Here is an 18,802-nt window from a genome sequence, read left to right on the forward strand (position 1 = left end):
TCCTCCCTCTCCCTCTCCCTCTCTTTCTCTCCCTCTCCCTCCCTCCCTCTCTCTCTCCCTCCCTCCCCCTCCCTCTCCCATTTCCTCCTTCTCCCTCTCCCTCTCCCTCTCTTTCTCTCTCATTTCCTCTCCCTCTCTCAATATACACAAATTATATTAAAAAAGTAAAAGAGAGAGAGAATGCACTCTCCCTCCCTCTCCCTCTCTTTCTCTTTCTCTCCCTCCCTCTCCCTCTCCCTCTCCCTCTCTTTCTTTCTCTCCCTTCCTCTCCCTCTCTCATTTCCTCCCCCTCCCTCTCCCTCTCTTTCTCTTTCTCTCCCTCCCTCTCCCTCTCCCTTTCCTCCCCCTCCCTCTCCCTCTCCCTCTCTTTCTCTCTCATTTCCTCTCCCTCTCTCAATATACACAAATTAAACCCTAAACAAGTAAAAGAGAGAGAGAATGGACTCACCGTAAAGATTTGTAGGAGGGTTTGGCAGCTCCTCTTCACGACGGCGGCTCCTCCTCTCCTTCGCGAATGACGGCGGTGGCGGTGGTGGCGGTGGCAGTGACAAGCCTTCTTCCTCTCCCTCTCTCACCCTCTATGCAAAACGCTCACTCTCTCTCTCGCTCTCCCTCTCGAAAAGTTTCATGAATGCGCGAAATGAAACACGCTCGGGTTTCAACCCGCTTTTTTTCTCTATGGGGCATCGCTATTTGCGCCGCTATGCGACGCTAATAGAGACGCAAATAGCAACGCCGCTATTCTGCGTCGCTAATCGGCATCGCTATTGTTTTGTTTCCTTGTAGTGGGAGAAGCTCATTCTGCCCAAACAAAAAAAGTGGAGGAGAAGGAAAGCTCACAAAAAATGTGCGAGAACACTGAAGATTCTAGCAAGGTTCTCTCAAGGATGAAGGAAAGCACTGAAGATTCTAGCAAGGTGGATGAAGGAGAGCCTCCGAAGGCTCTAGCAAGGAAAGCATAGGGGCAAAATGTAATTCATTTTATAAAAGTGCCAGACTCCCTCCTGTGCAAGTTGTAAAGTCGAAACGGACATAGGTGAAGGGATAAGGCAACTAGAAGGGAATAGGAAAAGAGGACCTTGGCAAGGTGCAGGATGATGTAAAAAAGGGGATGGGTACCCAAGGGATTTAGGGCTTGTATATAAACCCAAAAAGTGAATGAGGAGCTCATTCTTTAGTGTGTGGCAAAAGGGATCTCTTCTTATTATCTTCTTCTCTCCTTCTTGCTTGCTTGTGTGTGCTTAAGAAAGGGAGTTTGAGGGAGTGAGGGAGTGAGTGTGTGAGGATAAGGGATCGTGGAGAAGAAGCTCTCCATCATATCCTCTCTTCTCATGTCTTGCACATGGCTATGGAGGATGGAGCTTGGAGGTGGAGGCTTGAGCTTGCTTGAGCTTGCATCTCTAATCGTGGAGCTAATGATTTGCTTGTGGGAGGAGCCTACTCATTCAGGAAATAAGCAGTTCATGGGTCTTGGGGCGGATGAGAAAAATCTCCCATTACATTTTGGATTCATTGTCGGGACCAACGAATTCAAACTTGAGCACTTGCGCACCTCAAATCGAGCATTAAATTAGGGTTGCATCCCCAAACCAGTGCTTGATATAGGTAGGAGATTTGGGGTTCTTAATATTCTAAACAAGTAAAAATTTTGGGCTTTTGATGAGTAGACAAGTAGGATAAACCATTTCAATATTTGGTTTTTTTATTTTTTTGCATTAGAGTAGGATAGGATTAAGAAATTGAAGCAAATTAACTTAGGGTTTCTGCTGTAAAATAGGCCCAAACAGGGCACAAACAAGGAAAAACTGGGAAAAAAGAGTGCTTAAATGTCTTAATACCACAAGGGCAGCGTTTGGAGAGGTCAAGGCGAAGCGGAACAAGGGTTTAAGGCTCCAAAGGGCCAGAGGGAAGCTCATTTGCACCTTCAATAGTGAGAGAGAGCTTGAGAGAGAGAGAGAGAGAGAGAGAGAGAGAGAGACCTTGAACTTCGGGTGAATCGATTGGCTTCCACAGGAGTTTGTTGCACCTATCAAGTATATAAAAACCTTCCTATGTATCTATTCTTGTATTCTAGAGCTCCTTGCATGTTGATGTGACCAAAATCATCACCATGAGTCGATTTTTTGTCATCGTTGTTTACATGCCGTCGGAATCGGACATGGCTTATAGGATCCGATTCCAAAAATCAGACAAAACGGGCATTCGGACTTCCTCTACTTGTCCGATCGGATGCTATATATCTGATCCCAAAATTTAGACTTGCTCATACAATCGAACATTCACCCTATCCGATTTGGACAATCGGACACATCACAATCAAACACCTCCGAAATCGGACTCGCTACTCGACCATTGGCCACTCGGACACACCAGAATGGGACCAGTCTAAATCTAACATAGAACAATCAAACACCATAATCAGACTAGTTTGAAAATTAGACGTCTGATTCTAAGGATCGGACACTGCAAAATTGGACAATGTAGAATCATATGAAAAAACCTAATATGAGAAACTGACAAGTTTAGTGCATCATGGGCAAAGCAAAACACCTCTCACAACAACCGGGGAAGGCTATGAAAAAGCCTTATAGGTGCAATGGACCTTAGAAATCACAACCGGACAGCTAGACATGACCACTGATGGTCACGTCAGATTTTAGCCCCTTTTAGAGATGAGAGTTTACCCTCAGACCCCCATTTGACCTTGATCAAGAAGCTGACTAGTGTAGCATAGACCCTAGAGACTAGAGGGAGCGGCCAATGACTGAGTATAAATCCCTATTTACCTGACAACTTAGACCGGAGTGCAAAAGCTACATTCATTATATTTTGTTCGCACCCACATTGTTTTCAACACTTGAAGTGCACTTGGAAAAACTGAAAGCCTGATTTCGCACAGTGCATCGAAAAGAGCACCACGCACACACTGAGTGAATGTAAACTGAGGATTGTTTGTAAATAAAAAGGAACACACTCAAACTTAATGAGAGAACAAACCCACCAATAGGAGACGACCCTCAAACCTAGATAGGTAATCAAGCAAACCCCAATTGGTAAGTAGGACCAAGTGACAGACACAACATGAAAGGCCAGATGCATTGAAGAAGCAACACCATTGGGAGTGTGACACTAGCTGACTTGATCAACCTCATCAACAATTTAGTGGAGCAGGAGACGGCAGATATGGCAAAACCTAGGAAACAACGAGCTCGACCTAGGGGATTTCCCAGTTGAAATCCGGTAGATGGTGAACGAATACAACACACAAACCAAGCTAGACCACCATGGCAGACCATCAAAAGATATCATAGCAGACCTCGAGGAGAAAAGAAAGCTGGCGCAGCAAGCTTTGCAAAGCATAGTGGCATACAACCAACAATAGCAAACTAGGAGATTGTGGCGCAAGACATAAAAATGTGAGAAGTCAGCTAGCCCTAGCAAATAGAAACCAAAAAAGACCAAACACAGAAAGGGAAAGAGCGCTAGAGGTGGATTTAACATTGAGCGAGCTTCTCATGAAGTGACTAATAGACAACATGTTAGTAGAACAAAACACAGTAGTACTAGCTAGCAACATTGTTGCTTGTAGGATTGGGAGTTACCCAAGGCTCCAAGAGCCAATCAAGGATCCTCGTAGTTGCAAAAAATTTAGACAAGTACCAGCCGCAATGACCCGTACAGTTTCGTAGAGCAGTTTGAGCAGGTCTATGAGGCTGACGGCCTCATAGATCCCACTCAACACTCACAAGCTTTCAGCCTATGCTTGGGTGAAAGGGTAGGATGTGGTACACAAGCTTAGATGCTACGCAACACAACAATTTCAATGACCTCAAGAGTCTCTTCATTAAGAGATTCTCGGAGGCCGAGTACTCAATTAATCTTATAGTGTGACTAATGAATGTCACCAAGGGGATAAAGAGGACATCAGGGACTACGTTACTCATGTGTAAAGTCTCTATAAGAAAATCCCCACTAACGAGCAACCCACCAAGAGAGCAGTGTCTGTGGTGTTCAATCAATGGGAATATGCAATGATAAACTTTACAAGGCCTTGGCAAGAAACTCAAGCTTGCAGAGAGATACACTAGCTAGGGTCTTTGAAGAGGTCATACGAGTGGATGACCGACTTAAGGAGAGAAGCTCTAGGAGCTTGAATCGAGACAAAGCCAACTCTAGAATCCCAGAAAGGGCAATGACATCTAGCAAACGGTCAAGCCCAAGCAACCAAGGTAAAGGGAAGAGAGCTAACCCAAGCCCAAAGCTAGAAAGATGAAAATGAAGCTAGTCAGACTACAAGAAATGATGAGGAGACCTACAGGATCACATGTCCAACGCGTATATTGTGGAAAAAACCACCTTCTAACTAAGTGTCAAGACCCTAGGTCCCAACCTTGTGCCAATCGTGGTAGGTTGGGTTGTGATGCTATGCAGCACTACAAACTACTGAGGAGGCTCCCATACTCATGGCCTTACAACCAACCTTACCTAGGGAATAGGCCTCCAAATTTCTTTGGGAGAGGAGCCTTGTTGGCCCTTCTGGCACCTAACAATGCAAAGCTAGTCATCCCTAGCATGGAGATCAATCCCACAAGCATACCTAGGCTGCTTGGACCTTATGTAACCCATCCACTGAGTGATGCACCACTCCACTTACATGGAGGAACCAAACGATGAGGAGCCTTATGTGAATCCCTACATATTGTATCATGAAGAGGGCAATGCATTTCTCATGGATTATCAACTCATGCTAGTGATGGGATTAGGAAGAGGGAGAGGTATAAGCTTAAGAGGGCAGACCCAAGAGTCGATTTCTTGTTGGACTTGTGTGTCAAGAATCGTGTGGTGGGGGGAGTTGCTCAAGATGCTGCGCCGAACACACACAGAATGCACAAGGAGAAGCTCACTCAAGAGACCAGAAGAGAGATGGAGGCCTAAATGTTTTCTTGCTAATTTCTTCTTCTTCTTCCACACACTTTACAATGTATACAAAGTATAGATAAGATACAACATAAAGGAAAGTGGCCTACTAAGTCAAACAATGCATAACCATCTACACTAGTTGACTGGCGCTATAACTATTCTAGTTGTAAATAGGTGTAACAACCTGAATATAATAAGTAATGAGTCAGTGGCCATGTGAGAGTCATAATGACCACCAACGTGCTAAGTGTAGATATTTGGACCCATTTAACCAGGCGGTCCATCATCAATGTCCGCATGTGTTGAGCTTGTCATCTCAACACTCCCCCTCAAGCTCAACTACATCTCTGTGACTCCAAGTAAGCTTCGAAACTGTTGAAGCTTCTCTGTACCCAATGCCTTCGTGAAGATGTCAGCTATCTGATCCTGTGTGTTGATATACACCAAGTCAATCTCACCTGCGAGTACCTTCTCTCTCACAAAGTGGTAGTGTACCTCAATACATTTTGTCTTGGCATGGAACACAGGGTTCCTAGCCAACTGTATACTGCTCATGTTGTCACAATAAATGACAACTGGACCTTCCACCTGCACATCCAAATCATCCAATAACTTTTGTAGCCATACTACCTCACATGCTGCAACAGCAGCACCTCTATACTCAGCCTCTGTACTCGACAAAGCAACTGTAGATTGCTTTTTGCTGCTCCAAGCAACTGCTGCACTACCAAGAGAGAACATGTATCTGCTGGTAAATCTTCTATTAGACATACTACTAGCCCAATCTGCATCTGTGTATCCAAACACCTGTACATCTGTACATGCCTCATAGAAAAGTCCATAATGTAATGTGGACTTCACATATCTCAATATGCGTCTGACTGCATCCAAATGTGGCTTTCTAGGTACTTGCATAAACTGACTCACAAGACCAACAGTGTAGCTCAAGTCTGGCCTTGTAATGGTCATGTAGATCAAACTCCCCACTATCCTCCTGAACATAGTAGGATCTTCTATCTCATCCCCAACATCAACACTCAACTTTACATTCTGCTCCAACGGGACTGAAAGTGGTTTGCATGCTGTCATACCATACTTGGACAACATATCCAAGCCATACTGTCTTTGGGATAGCCATATACCATCATCACATCTGCTCACCTCAATGCCAAGGAAGTATCTTAGCTCACCTAAATCCTTCATCTCAAACTTCTTCTTCAAAAAATCCTTGACTTCAGCAATCCCACTATCACTATCACCTGTAATAATCAAGTCATCCACATAGATGACTATGATGACCAAACCTGCATCTCCCTTTCTCACATAAAGTGAGTGATCAACATCAGAAACATAAAAGCCAATATTGACAAGATACTCTCTAATCTTGTCTGACCATGCTCTAGGTGCTTGCTTGAGCCCATAGAGCGCCTTCTTCAACCTGCACACATACATGGGATGCTCTAAATCTTTATTACCTACTGGCTGATCCATATACACTTCTTCCTGCAAATCACCATGCAAGAAGGCATTCTTCACATCCATTTGCTGCAACCTCCAACCTTTGGCTGCTGCCAAAGCAATCACACATCTGACAGTTGCCATCCTAGCAACTGGACTGAAGGTTTCATCATAATCTATGCCATATGTTTGGGCATAGCCTTTTGCAACCAACCTAGCTTTGTACCTACTAATAGAACCATCTGCATTGTGCTTAATCTTATAAACCCACTTACATCCAATAGCTTTCTTGCCCTTAGGCAATGATACTAGATCCCAAGTCTTATTGGCCTCCAATGCAGCTATCTCCTCATCCATTGCTGCATCCCAATGAGCATGACCAACAGCTTCCTCAAAACATGTGGGCTCAACATCCTCAACTAGTTTCACCATATAAGCATAATGGTGAGTTGCATAACCTTCAAAACAAAATCTTTTAACAGGGTATCTCACCCTGCTAGACCTGCGTACCACTGGATCACTCAATGGAGTCTTTGCATTAATGCGTGCTCTCTGCACACCTGGAGTCCTCACTGAAGGAATGCCAAGCTCATCATCCAAGCTCTCTGAGCCACTGGAGTCTCCATCAAGAACTACATCATTGCCTTCTGACACTTTATTCTTTCCTTTGTCTTTACGTGTAGTGCTACTAGATGCACCGGAAGATATAGAGGTACTCCTTAGTCTCCTAGACCAAGGACTACCAGATGATGTCTCTGGTCCACTAAGAGTCCGTGATTCTTGCTTTTCAGCCTGCACATGAGTGTCATGATCATCATCATCAACCAATGCATCGCCACTAGATGCATACCAACTACTCATTTCATCAAAGATGATATCCCTGCTCACTCTGAACTTACATGTGACAGGGTTATAACAGCGATACCCTTTCTGCTCTAAAGAATATCCAATAAACACACACTTTTCAGCCTTTGGATCCAATTTCTTCCGCAACTCATCTGGCACATGAACATATGCAATGCAGCCAAACACTTTCAAGTGTGATACATCAGGCTTCTTGCCAGTAAAGCATTCTTCAGGAGTCATACCATGAATTGCAGCTGTGGGAGTTCTGTTCATAATATAAACAGCAGTATGAACAGCCTCAAACCAAAAATTCTTAGGCATATTCTTTTCAGCTATCAAGGCACGTGCAACTTCTGCAATATGCCTGTTTTTCCTTTCTGCAACCCCATTTTGCTATGGGGTATACCTGCATGTGAACTGTCTCTTTATCCTATGAGACCTCAGAAAATCACTGAACTCATTTGAGAGGTACTATCCCCCTCCATCTAACCTCAAGCACTTTACTTTCAAGCCTGTTTCTCTTTCAACTGCAGCCTTGAAAGTTCTAAAGTGCTCAAATGCTTCACTCTTTTCCTTCATAAAATATACCCACAACTTTTTAGAACAATCATCAATAAATGTGACAAAGTATGAACTACCTCCAAGAGATACATTTTGTGTAGGCCGCCAAATGTCTGTATGCACAACATCAAGGATATTTCTACTTACATCTCTGTCATTTGAAAAGGGTTGTCTTTCCTGCTTACCAAACTGACATGCTTCGCATACCTTATGAAATTTTGCAACTCTAAATGTAGGCAAACCTGTAACCAACCCTTTGGAATGCATTAATTTCAGCCTTTGTACATTTGCATGCCCAATGCATTTGTGCCAAATTTCAATGTCTGCAACAACACCTTTTCCTTTAGCATACATAGCAGCATTCATAGTAGGAATTCCAGCATCCAGAGTAAACATACGTCCAACTCTACTTCCCTTTGCAACTAACCTGCACTTGTCATTGAAGTCTTCTACAAAGCAGCCCTTTGCATTAAATCTGACTTGCAACCCTTGCTCTACCATCTGACCCACTGACACCAAGTTCTTTGTAATAGATGGCACATGTAATACGTCTGAAAGACTCTTTGTCTTACCATCATGCAAGGACAAGGGAACTTTTCCAATGTGTAAAATTGGGTGGCATGAATCATCACCCATCTGCACATAACCTGCATTTTGCAAATCCTACATCTCTCCAAACCATTCTGCATGGCTGGTCATATGATTGGATGCACCTAAACCAACATACCAAACATCTTCATGTGTTCCCTTTCCTATAACAACATTCAGCATATGCTGCATAACAAACAGACATTCATTTTTGTCTTCATTCTATCGTGAAGACGATGCATAGTTTCCTTGCTGCAACTTACCACTGCGAATATCATCTTTCTTAGCATAACATTGGGCTGCAATATGACCCTTATTGCCCTCTTGCAAGAGTACATATACATATTCACCTAGTTCCTTAATGAGCTAAAAGGGATAGATCCAAGTGTAGTGAATCATAACATCTCAATGACACCCGATGGTCAAGCAACGACCATATCCGATGAATCCTAAATATGTGCATGTGATCAAAGAGGAAATTGATAAGCTGCTAAGAGCAGGATTCATTTATGAAACCAAGAACATAGATTGGGTATCACCCATAGTGATTGTAATGAAGAAGAATGGAAAAATCAAAGTGCGCATCAATTACAAGAAAGTCAACGCTACCACAAAGAGACACAATTATCCACTACCATACACTGAGCATATGCCCAAGAGGGTAGCTAGTAAAGAGGCCTGCAGTTTCCTGGACATCTTCTCCAAATACAATCAAGTGCAAGTGCATTCGAATGATAGGCACAAGACCACCTTCGCTATTGAGTGGGGCATCTTTGCCTACGTAGTCATGCCCTTCAGGTTGATGAGTGCACCAACCACATTTCAAAGGCTCATGTGTGCCATTTTTAAAGACATGCTTAGGCGAGAATAAGAGGTATTTGTTGAAAATTTATGTGTCCACTCTACTTGAAAGGCACACTTAAGCAAGCTCCGATCGATGTTTAAAAGATGTAGACTGTATGGTCTCTCGTTGAACACCTTGAAGTGCTAGTTCTGGGTGAAGCACGAATGCATCCTAGGGCACATGGTATCAAAGAATGGCATTGCCCCACCAACTTCTTAAAAGTTAGTGTTATTGTCGACCTTCCACCACCAATCAACTACAAGGGAGTTCAGTGCTTCCTCAGCCATACAGAGTATTATCGATGATTTGTGTTAAACTATGCATTAATTTGCTAGGCCTCTATACAGAGATTGCTAATGATATTTGAATGGACAGAAGAATGCCAATGTTGTGCATCGAGTGTGTATTGTAATCTATATTGGGGTTGAATTGGTGACGCCATGGCATGCCTAGAATTACGTCAGTAGATTGCAAAGGTGCTACTAAAAATTTTCGCCTTTCCTTATAAGATCCAATATAAATTTCTAAATTATTAACTTCTTTAGTACCATTATATCATTGTCTTAGAAATGCAGCCTTAATTTTATAGGCGGATAGAATAGTTTTAAGTTGTAAGTTTCTAACTACTTTTTCTGAAACAAAATCATAAGTACTACTTCCTCTGTAACTTTGAGAGGGAAACCTCCTTGGACCGAAATTAGGACCAAACTCTCTAGGCATACAATGTGTGATGGCTACTTTGGCTACTTCTAGATTTGCATTGCAAAGGAGGATCAAAAGAAGACCACTTTCATCACACCATGGGGCTGTTTTTCCTTTTGGGTCATGCCCCTTTGGTCTCACAAATGCCCCAGTAACCTTTCAACAATTCATGAATATGGTCTTCCAACCTTACTTTGATAAGTCCATAAGGGTTTTCATAGATGACTTTTGTATTTACAGCTCAAGGAACATACATATACACAAGGTTGATGAAGGATTTACTCGCTTAGCTAAGTTGGGTGGATAACTAAATAAGGATAAATGTCACATTGGGGAAAGCAAGGTTACACTACTAGGGCATGCAGTGTCAATCTTGCTTTTCAGCTGGCAAGATAAAAGTGTCTTCACCAATTTTTATCTGGTGTAAGCTTTCAGCTGTAATACTCAAGCCTTGCTTTATCTTGTTAACAAACCCTGTGCTACGAGAAGCATTGCTTGATGGTTACTTTTGCTTCTCAAGTTTGACTTCTCTATGGTTATATGCAAAGAGAAGTAGCACTACATGGCTGACCATATGTCTCATATACCCATCGGAGAAGCCGCCGGACAGGGTATCACAGACAACTTGCCAGATGACGTGCATCTGTTTAACTTGTCCAACGAAAGGAACTTTCTTAGAGGTGACTTGATGCCATACTGGGCAGATGAAATAGTCCCAATGCTTGAGCATAGACTACTTGAAAGACCCATCAAGAAGGCCCAACTTAGGTAACTCATCCTTAAAATACAACCCTATCAATTGATAGTAGGACAACTCTATAGGTTAGGGCACGACAGCTTGTTGCATAGATGCATGTGTGAACATTAGATGCATGATGCACTTGCAAAAGCACATGGTAGAATTGCAAGAGGGCACTCTTTTTCAAGATGCAACACAATTTGTAAAGCACTTTGAAGAGTGCCAACGGACCAAGGTACCCATTCGAAAGGATAAAATAAAGCTAAGTCCAATCATTGCAAAACAACCATTTGAGAAATGGAAAATTGACTAAAATGAAGGGAGCTACAAGCTCAACCCCCGAGACCTACGGACACTTATTGGTCAAGCATTTCAAGCCGAGCAGCCATGGCTACCTCTCACATAGCCAACGTGCCGCACTCCCTACCTATGGGGTATAGTGAGCTTACCTTGATGCCCAATCAAGTACCCTCCTCTCCTGTGCACGCCGATAGCTCCACGATCCTTGAGGCAAGCTCAAGCAACCTCAATCCCTCTCCAATAAGCTCCATCCTCCATAGCCGCGCAAGACAAGAGAAGAGTAGAGAAGAGAAAAAGATGAAGAGAGGAGATGGGGAGCTTCTTCTCCTCAATCCCTCACTCTCACACACTCACTCCCTTACACTCACTCACTCCCTCTCTCAAGCACAAGCAAGAAGGCAAGAAGAAGAGAATAAGAGAATAAGAAGAAAAAGAAGCTTTTTACCACATACAAGAATGAGCTTCTCACACACTCACTCCCTTACACTCACTCACTCCCTCTCTCAAGCACAAGCAAGAAGGCAAGAAGAAGAGAAGAAGAAGAAAAAGAAGCTTTTTACCACACACAAGAATGAGCTTCTCACACACTCACTCCCTTACACTCACTCACTCCCTCTCTCAAGCACAAGCAAGAAGGCAAGAAGAAGAGAAGAAGAAGAAGAGGCTTTTTGCCACACACAAGAATGAGCTTCTCATTCACTTTTCAACTTTATATACAAAACCCTAAATCCCTTTTGGGGCGGTCATCCCCTTATCTCCTTTTTTATAGGGCCGACCGTGGCCTATGCCCTTTTTCCCATTGTCCTCCTAGCTTCCTTTTTACCACCCATCTACCTTCACAAATTGCACGGGTGAGAGCCCGGCACTCTTAAAATAAATCATGGTGCACCTTGCACTTTTTTACAAAAGTATAGACTCGCACTTTTTCTCGTGCACCTTTTTCCTTGATTTAGGACATTTCTGCACTTCTTGTGTTTCCAGATTCTTCTTGGCAGGCTTTCGTCTTCTATTTCACTTTTTCCTCGGCCTTGTCTTCTGCTTTAGATTTTTCAGCTTTTCCACCTTATTTTTTGAGGGTTAGCATTACCCCCTCCTAGACGAGTGCCAGTCCCATGGCACTCACTGTCGTAGGTAGCAGGCTTTGGCATGCACCAAAGATGTGGGTGGAAGAGACTGCTATGGCAGGCGTTGGAGAAGTTTTAGTGCTGGTGCGGATGAAGGTGGTTGGTGGCACTTTGTTGGCCTACTTAGTTGGTGATAAGGGTGTTGAAGTTAGGGATAGAACTGGTTTTTGTTGGAAGTTGCATTCATGGGTTGGCACAGATGTTGATGTTTGGGGAATGCTAGGGCGAGCAACGATTTGTTGGTGGGCTTGTAGGATGATGAAGGATACGAATTCAGAGTGGAGTGTTGATGAAGAGCTGATGATACTTCCATTGGAGTCTGTAATACCCGTAATTGAAAAGCTTTATATGTGTTCTCTCCCTAGGATTAGTGCTAGTCTTCTTATCATGCACAAGACGTAGTGTTGATTAGTTTGGGAGACAAGTCAAACTCTCAGCAAGCTAAGAGTATTGTCATGTACTTGAGGACCCAAACTGTATATATTGTGGTGGTGTAGATATTATGTGAGTGCACATACATACTTAGATATTACATAGGTAGGAGACCACGGATCTGGTTCCTCGTAGCAACGTGTGGAGGAAGCAAGGGTTCAGTGAGGTAAAAAAAGTTGTCAATGGTGAGGGGAAGTACACAGGAAGGTGCATGAGACATCATTTCTGCGGTGACAACACAATGTAGCATGGTTGAGCTTAGCAACATCTTACTTTTGGTAGTGGGTAGCTACTTGTATTACTTGACGAGTACGGTGTACTTTTTGTGGTTGTTCGTGCATTGCTTACCACGATCGATTGCAATGGTATTAAGGCAGTGCACAAAAAGGAATCGTGCAAATGGGTTAAGGTGGCAGGTCTAACCATAAGTGAGACAAGCTCCCTAGATATGTCCTGCCCTTGATGTGTCTTGAACAATTGTGTGGGATGTGTAGAGGGCTAGGGGACTAGGGACAAAGGCAACTGACCAAGGTCACTACGCGTACCTAATTTGAGGACCGCTAGGTGTCGTATTGTGATTGTGAGTGTCTCTTTTTCTTTTTTTCTTTCTTTCTTTCTTTCCTTCCTTCTTTTCTATTTGTTTTTTCTTTTTCTTTATCTTTTCCTTCTTTTCTTTTCTTTTCTTTTCTTGTTTGTTCTCTTTTTTTTTAAATAATGTAAAGAATAACATGAGTACAACCATTGCAATACGTTGAGGCTACCAACCTTTTAATTGGATTGGGAAATGTTGAGATTCAAAGGCTGTGAAAAGGGATATTACAACGATGATTGTGTCCTAGCCTCATTGCTAGAGGAACAAATGTTGAGATGGGGAGATACACTAGAGATTTTGCAAAACCTCTTTGCAACATGCGATGTTGGTACAATTGAGGTAACAGCGGCTGTGAGTGCCAGGTGTAGAGTTTGACCTAGAAAGAAAGAGTGGCCACTGATCACACTTTGGGCCATGCGATGTGGGCGATCGCAAGGGTGATTTTTTCTTTCGGCGGTGATGCTTCCGTCATGGCTCTTTGTGAGGTTGGTGGTATTGCTGTGACTTGGGCATTGAACACTTTCGTACAAAGACCTGTGTCATCCTGCATCCACTTGACACTTCATGAGAGTATATGCAAGTCACATGCATCAATTATAATGACAGATGCAACACAAAAATATATTACTTTATCAAAATCATATGGTGCTGACTATGATGCATATCATCGGTGCTTGTTAAAGACGTGGCATGTATTAGTAGTAGGTAAGGGAGGTTTGTACAGTTAGGGAGCCTGTCCCTTTAACCACTTAAGGACAAAAAGTTTTGGCAAAATGGCCTTTGTTAAGCGGCTTATACAACATGGGGGCTTTTCTATTTGTATGAGGTGGGGTGAGTTTGGGTGGTCGGGCAACTGGGGCTGTGCCAATGAGGGGCTTCCATCAGGCTGGGTAGGGAAGATATTGACTAGGACCCAAATGATGTAGTCCTTGGCTGCAGCTATTTCAAGAATGCTTTTAAACAATTCATCAAATTTTTGCTTGTTTCTAGCTGCCTTCTTCTCTTTCGAGCACCTGGTGCCCGAGCATCTGGTGGGGGCCTACATGACCAGTGTTGCTATACCCCGAGTGTTCCCTTGAGCCTTCATCCTCTTGGCTTGGGGATTTTTTGGCCTCCTTCCTAGGCAATGTCTCTTAGGACCTCTTTTCTACGCATACCTCTTAAGGGTAGGCACATATCGCTCTGGTGGAGGTGCTTGTGCCTTATGCTCCCTTCTGTGGAGGAGAGTTTCCTTGCATGCCAGCTGCATTGTGTGCTCCATGACGGCTACTGTGGAAAAATCTGCAAAATGTGAACCAAGGTTAGGCTTTGAGGCAGCAGGATAGAATTATCTACATGAAAGGGATTAAACAGTGGATTATCAAGCACTTATGAGGAGGAGGGGTGAGGTGAGGCATGCAACATTTATTGTAGAGGGACGGCCCCGGTGATGATATTTGTCATGCTTTGATTGCAGACCGTATTCCGGCCATTAGCATATCTTGGCTTATTCTAAGTTTCATGGACTGGCTGTGATGGAGTGGAGCAGGGCTCATCCCTAAAAGAATAGATCGAAAAGGGAAAAGGTGTATAGAAGGGGATGGTGCCCCATCTACACCGTTAGAGATGTTGGTCAGGTTTTCCTATGGCGGTAATGAGGGTTGCATACCCTCCACTTGGAGGTGGGAATGGTCACACGACTTCTAGACGTGTGGTGAGAGGAGGACCTAAGGAGCTCAACCTATCAAACCCAACCCTTCTCCCTATGCTTGACTATCATTGCTTGTGTGTGTTGATATTATCTATACAGGGTCACAAAACTCATTGTTTATTTATGTACATATTTACGAATCCATGTCACTTCGTGAGGATAAAAACCAATTATAGAACTCAGGATTGTACTGGAGTGTAGCACACGCATCCAGTACTCATGCCAGCTTACTCAATAACAATAGATATCTTGCAACATCGAGTAGCATGGTACCTTTTCCGAGCCTACTCGCAACATGTAGCTCCTCCTCAGTGAGAACCTTATCAATTAGAGAGTTTTCTTGGCTAGTTTCGGCTAAGTCCATACCCCGAATGGTAGTCAACACTCGAAAGGAAGTTGGCACCACAAAGGTTGGATCTCTTTGAGACCGCCATTTGGCCAATCACTCCTCTAAGTTTGTCATAATCTGGGCTCCCAGTTCGGCCATTGTAACGTGGTTTTCAAACCAACGCTTTTCAAATTGACTTCGACCCTCTGATTGTTGCTTTAGTTGCTTTATCTCTAAGAGGTTTGTTTGGCAGAGTACATCATTGAATGTCACAGTTAAGCGTAGTTTGTCGGCTTCCTCATCAGAAATGAGTTGCATGCATTCATGTAGGAGCCTGCCATAGTGCTCATCAAGATATTCTTGCTCTTTCCAGGATAGAGAAAATGGCAAGTATTCTTCAAGCTGCTCCCTAGGGAATGCGCCCATGTCTGCAAGGACGTAGACATGTGCGAACACTTTGAGCTTAGCATCCAACTTAGTTAAGCATTCTGCAACACTTCTATGTTCGATGAGGGCTTGCTCAGTTGCTATCTTATGCAAGGTTCTAGGAGTTTCCCTAGGCTTTAGCATAGCTGGGGGCTCAGGCCTAGATGAGCAAGATTGGTAAATGCTAGGATTGCTTATGCTCTCAAGGTTTCCATGTTTCTCCTGAGGCCTTGCTGCTATTGTATCATGGTTCTCCTTAGATGTGATCGGTATAGTCTTGTCACCCTGTTGTGACAGTGTTGTATCCACTCTTGATTGGTCAATGCAAATTTTGTTGTCGGTGGATTGAGTGTTGCAAGCAACCATTTTTAGTAATGGTTGCTTTGATTTTTCAAAGCACATGGATGTGTTTGAGGTTTCACCACTATTAGGAGAGATGGCAATGGGCTCATTGGTAGATAGACTCGATGCTTTATTCCTCATCTCATCAATGCTCTTGGTCTCAATCTTCTTGGTGTCTACAGCCACTAGCAAGTGCTATTGTTTTCTCCTCTCTTTCTTGGGCAATTGTGGTGCATCCTTTAAGGGCTCAGGACCCTGAATCAGGTCAACCGTTGATGTTTTTGTTTGGGCCTCAACATTCTCTTTATCTAGTGTGTCCTTATGGGGTATAGCTGCGGCCTGCTAAATAGCCTTACTAGGTTGATTGGTTAGATGAGCCCTCTCCTTGGCCATCTCTCCGAGAGATCTATCCTAAATCCTAGGCTTCAGGTGCTTTGGCAGTTCCAAGGGTGTCAAAGATGTTGGTTGCGACACCTATTTCATAGGTGAATGGCCAAGGATGCCTTCCACCAGAGGTGTCATCACGGCCAAAGGCTATGACTGTTGTGATTCCTGATTGGAAGTAGTAATGGCTAGTTCAGTGGACTAGCTACTGTTAGTAGATTTTGGTGTCAAATCCTCAGGCAGATTGGAAGTTGTTGTGTCTTTTTTTTTCCTTTGAGCATTCACTTGTGCTGATTGAGCCTCAGTTGATCTAGTCACATTAGATTGCAAAGTCATATCCTTGGGCCGAGAGCTATAGGTGGTGTCATGTCCCACCTCTTGGACATCTAGAAGCTTGGATGGAAATAGAGATCGGGATTGAGCGGCTGCACTTGATGACTGCTATTGTGCTTCCTGTGTCCATTTAGGGAAAGAGGGTGTAGGAGACTTGGGACTCCTAAGTGGCTCTGACACTGGCTGGGAGGTTTGCTCATGGCTGTTAGATGATTCTGCCATTTGCATTGTTGAGCATTTAACCTTGCCATGAGCAATGGTATGCCTATGATGCTTCTTATCCACTTAGGAAATCAAAGGCTCCTTGGGCACTAGTGGCTTTTGCGTACCCTCAACGATCACATCTGATATCTGCTTGTCTAGCATGCTAGGCTAAGGATCTACCCTTCGAATAGTCCTGTTTGGTTTCTTGATTTTGATCGTGAGGGACTTGATCACTCCAATGTTTTTGACTCAAAACTTGGTTTTTCATTTAGATTTCCTCCTGTGCTTCCCTATTTTTAATATGATCTGGCCTTCAGCTGACAGAGGTGGTTTAGCCGGGGGCTTTGGTATACAAATCCATCGGTTACCTGCGTAATACCCTTGAGCGTGTAGCAACACTTTGGATATCCATCGCGGCATTGTGCTAGCTCTCCATTGATGCCTTCGTCTCTAAGGCTTAGGCTTCTTTTGTGGTCTTCTACGATATTTGTAAGTCCAAAGCATGTCCTTGGCATTGTCTGCTGATCTTCTTGTTTCAAGCATGGCCTCGTTCACTAGTTCTCTCTGTTCAACATGTGCTTGTATCAACTCTTTCAACAAGTCCTTACTCTTGCTACTATGCTTGCCTAGTATGTCAGAACATTCCTTGTCTTTCCCTTGAGGTTTAAATAAGTCACCCTTCCTAGAGGTTGTGATTATCCTCACACCCAGTAGCATCAAGTGTATCCTCCGTGCTACATAATTAGCCTCACACTTCGTTGCCCTTTTGAAGGGTCATCCTAGGAGGGTTTCCTTTCCACAATTAGCACTATTTGGAGGGACATGGAATAGGATAGGCAAGCTTTCAGTTTCAATGGTTACAAGGATGTTGCACTTCCCTATAAGTGCTTATGGGTGTCCCCCATAAGGGTTAAGAGTTGCATTAGTCGGTGTGAGCTTTGGTTGGCCTAGTAGGGTCCATGCTTCATAGGTCAAGATATTAAAATCAGCTCCTTCATCGATGAGAGTGTCAACACAAGGCTCCCTTTTTGCAATGAGTTTGACCCTAACATAAGTAGGTGGTACTATGTCTTCGTCTTCTAGGTCTTGGCTTGTAAATTCAAGCCTTTTGATGCATGCCCTTGAGTCCCCAATTACACGACCAGATGTGGATTCTCCACTGATTTCTTGGGTTGTCTATGCAGTGTCGTTCAAGGTGCATCTATCATTAAGGTTGTCATGTTTAGTCATCCTCGCAATTGTAGTTTGATGTTGTTCCATTCCGCTTTGACTAGATACAATCCAGACGCAACACATACATGTTTTTGCGATGGGGCCTTTTTGCCCTTGTTGGCTAGATTGGCCCATTGAGGTTCTAGGTTATGGGCTTTTGGTTGCTCCTTTGCAAGTGAGAATCCATGCTTGTGTAGAGCTATTACTACACTAGGATCTAATTTGGAGAACCTATCACGGCACGTGTTTTCTCTCCAACCTACTTGGGGGAGGTGCAAAGGGGGGCAAAGCCCCCTCTGCGGGGGTCCGGGGTCCTATTAACGGGGCCCAGTGGCACCCAGCTATGTCTGAGGGGGGCAAAGCCCCCTCTGCGGGGGTCCGGGTCCTATTAATGGGGCCCAGTGGCACCCAGCTATGTCTCAAGGTTTGCTTCTATTGGTGGGTTCTTTGAATTATTATGATTCTATGTGAGTTCCTTGTTATTGAAAGCAGTTATCAATTTTATTCACACTTGTGCTTAGTGCTTTCCAGTGCACAGTGCCAAATCAAGCTTTCTCCCTTTTAGTGCACTTTAAATGATGAAATCAGTGTGGGGTGCGAATGCAAAATGAACAATTCGATTCCCGCTTTTCCCCCTTTTGTTCGTAACCTAATATGGATCTAAGCGCATTTCTTGGCTATCCTCTCATATTGTCTAGGGTCTATCCTGCACACTCTACACTCCGTCAAGGCCGGATTGGAATCTGAGGGTTAGTTTCAACTCTAAATCTCATCTAA

This window comes from Lygodium microphyllum, chromosome 4 (genome assembly GCF_053477565.2).
Source record: "Lygodium microphyllum isolate KBCC chromosome 4, Lygodium_microphyllum_v1.1.10, whole genome shotgun sequence".
NCBI lineage: Eukaryota > Viridiplantae > Streptophyta > Polypodiopsida > Schizaeales > Lygodiaceae > Lygodium > Lygodium microphyllum.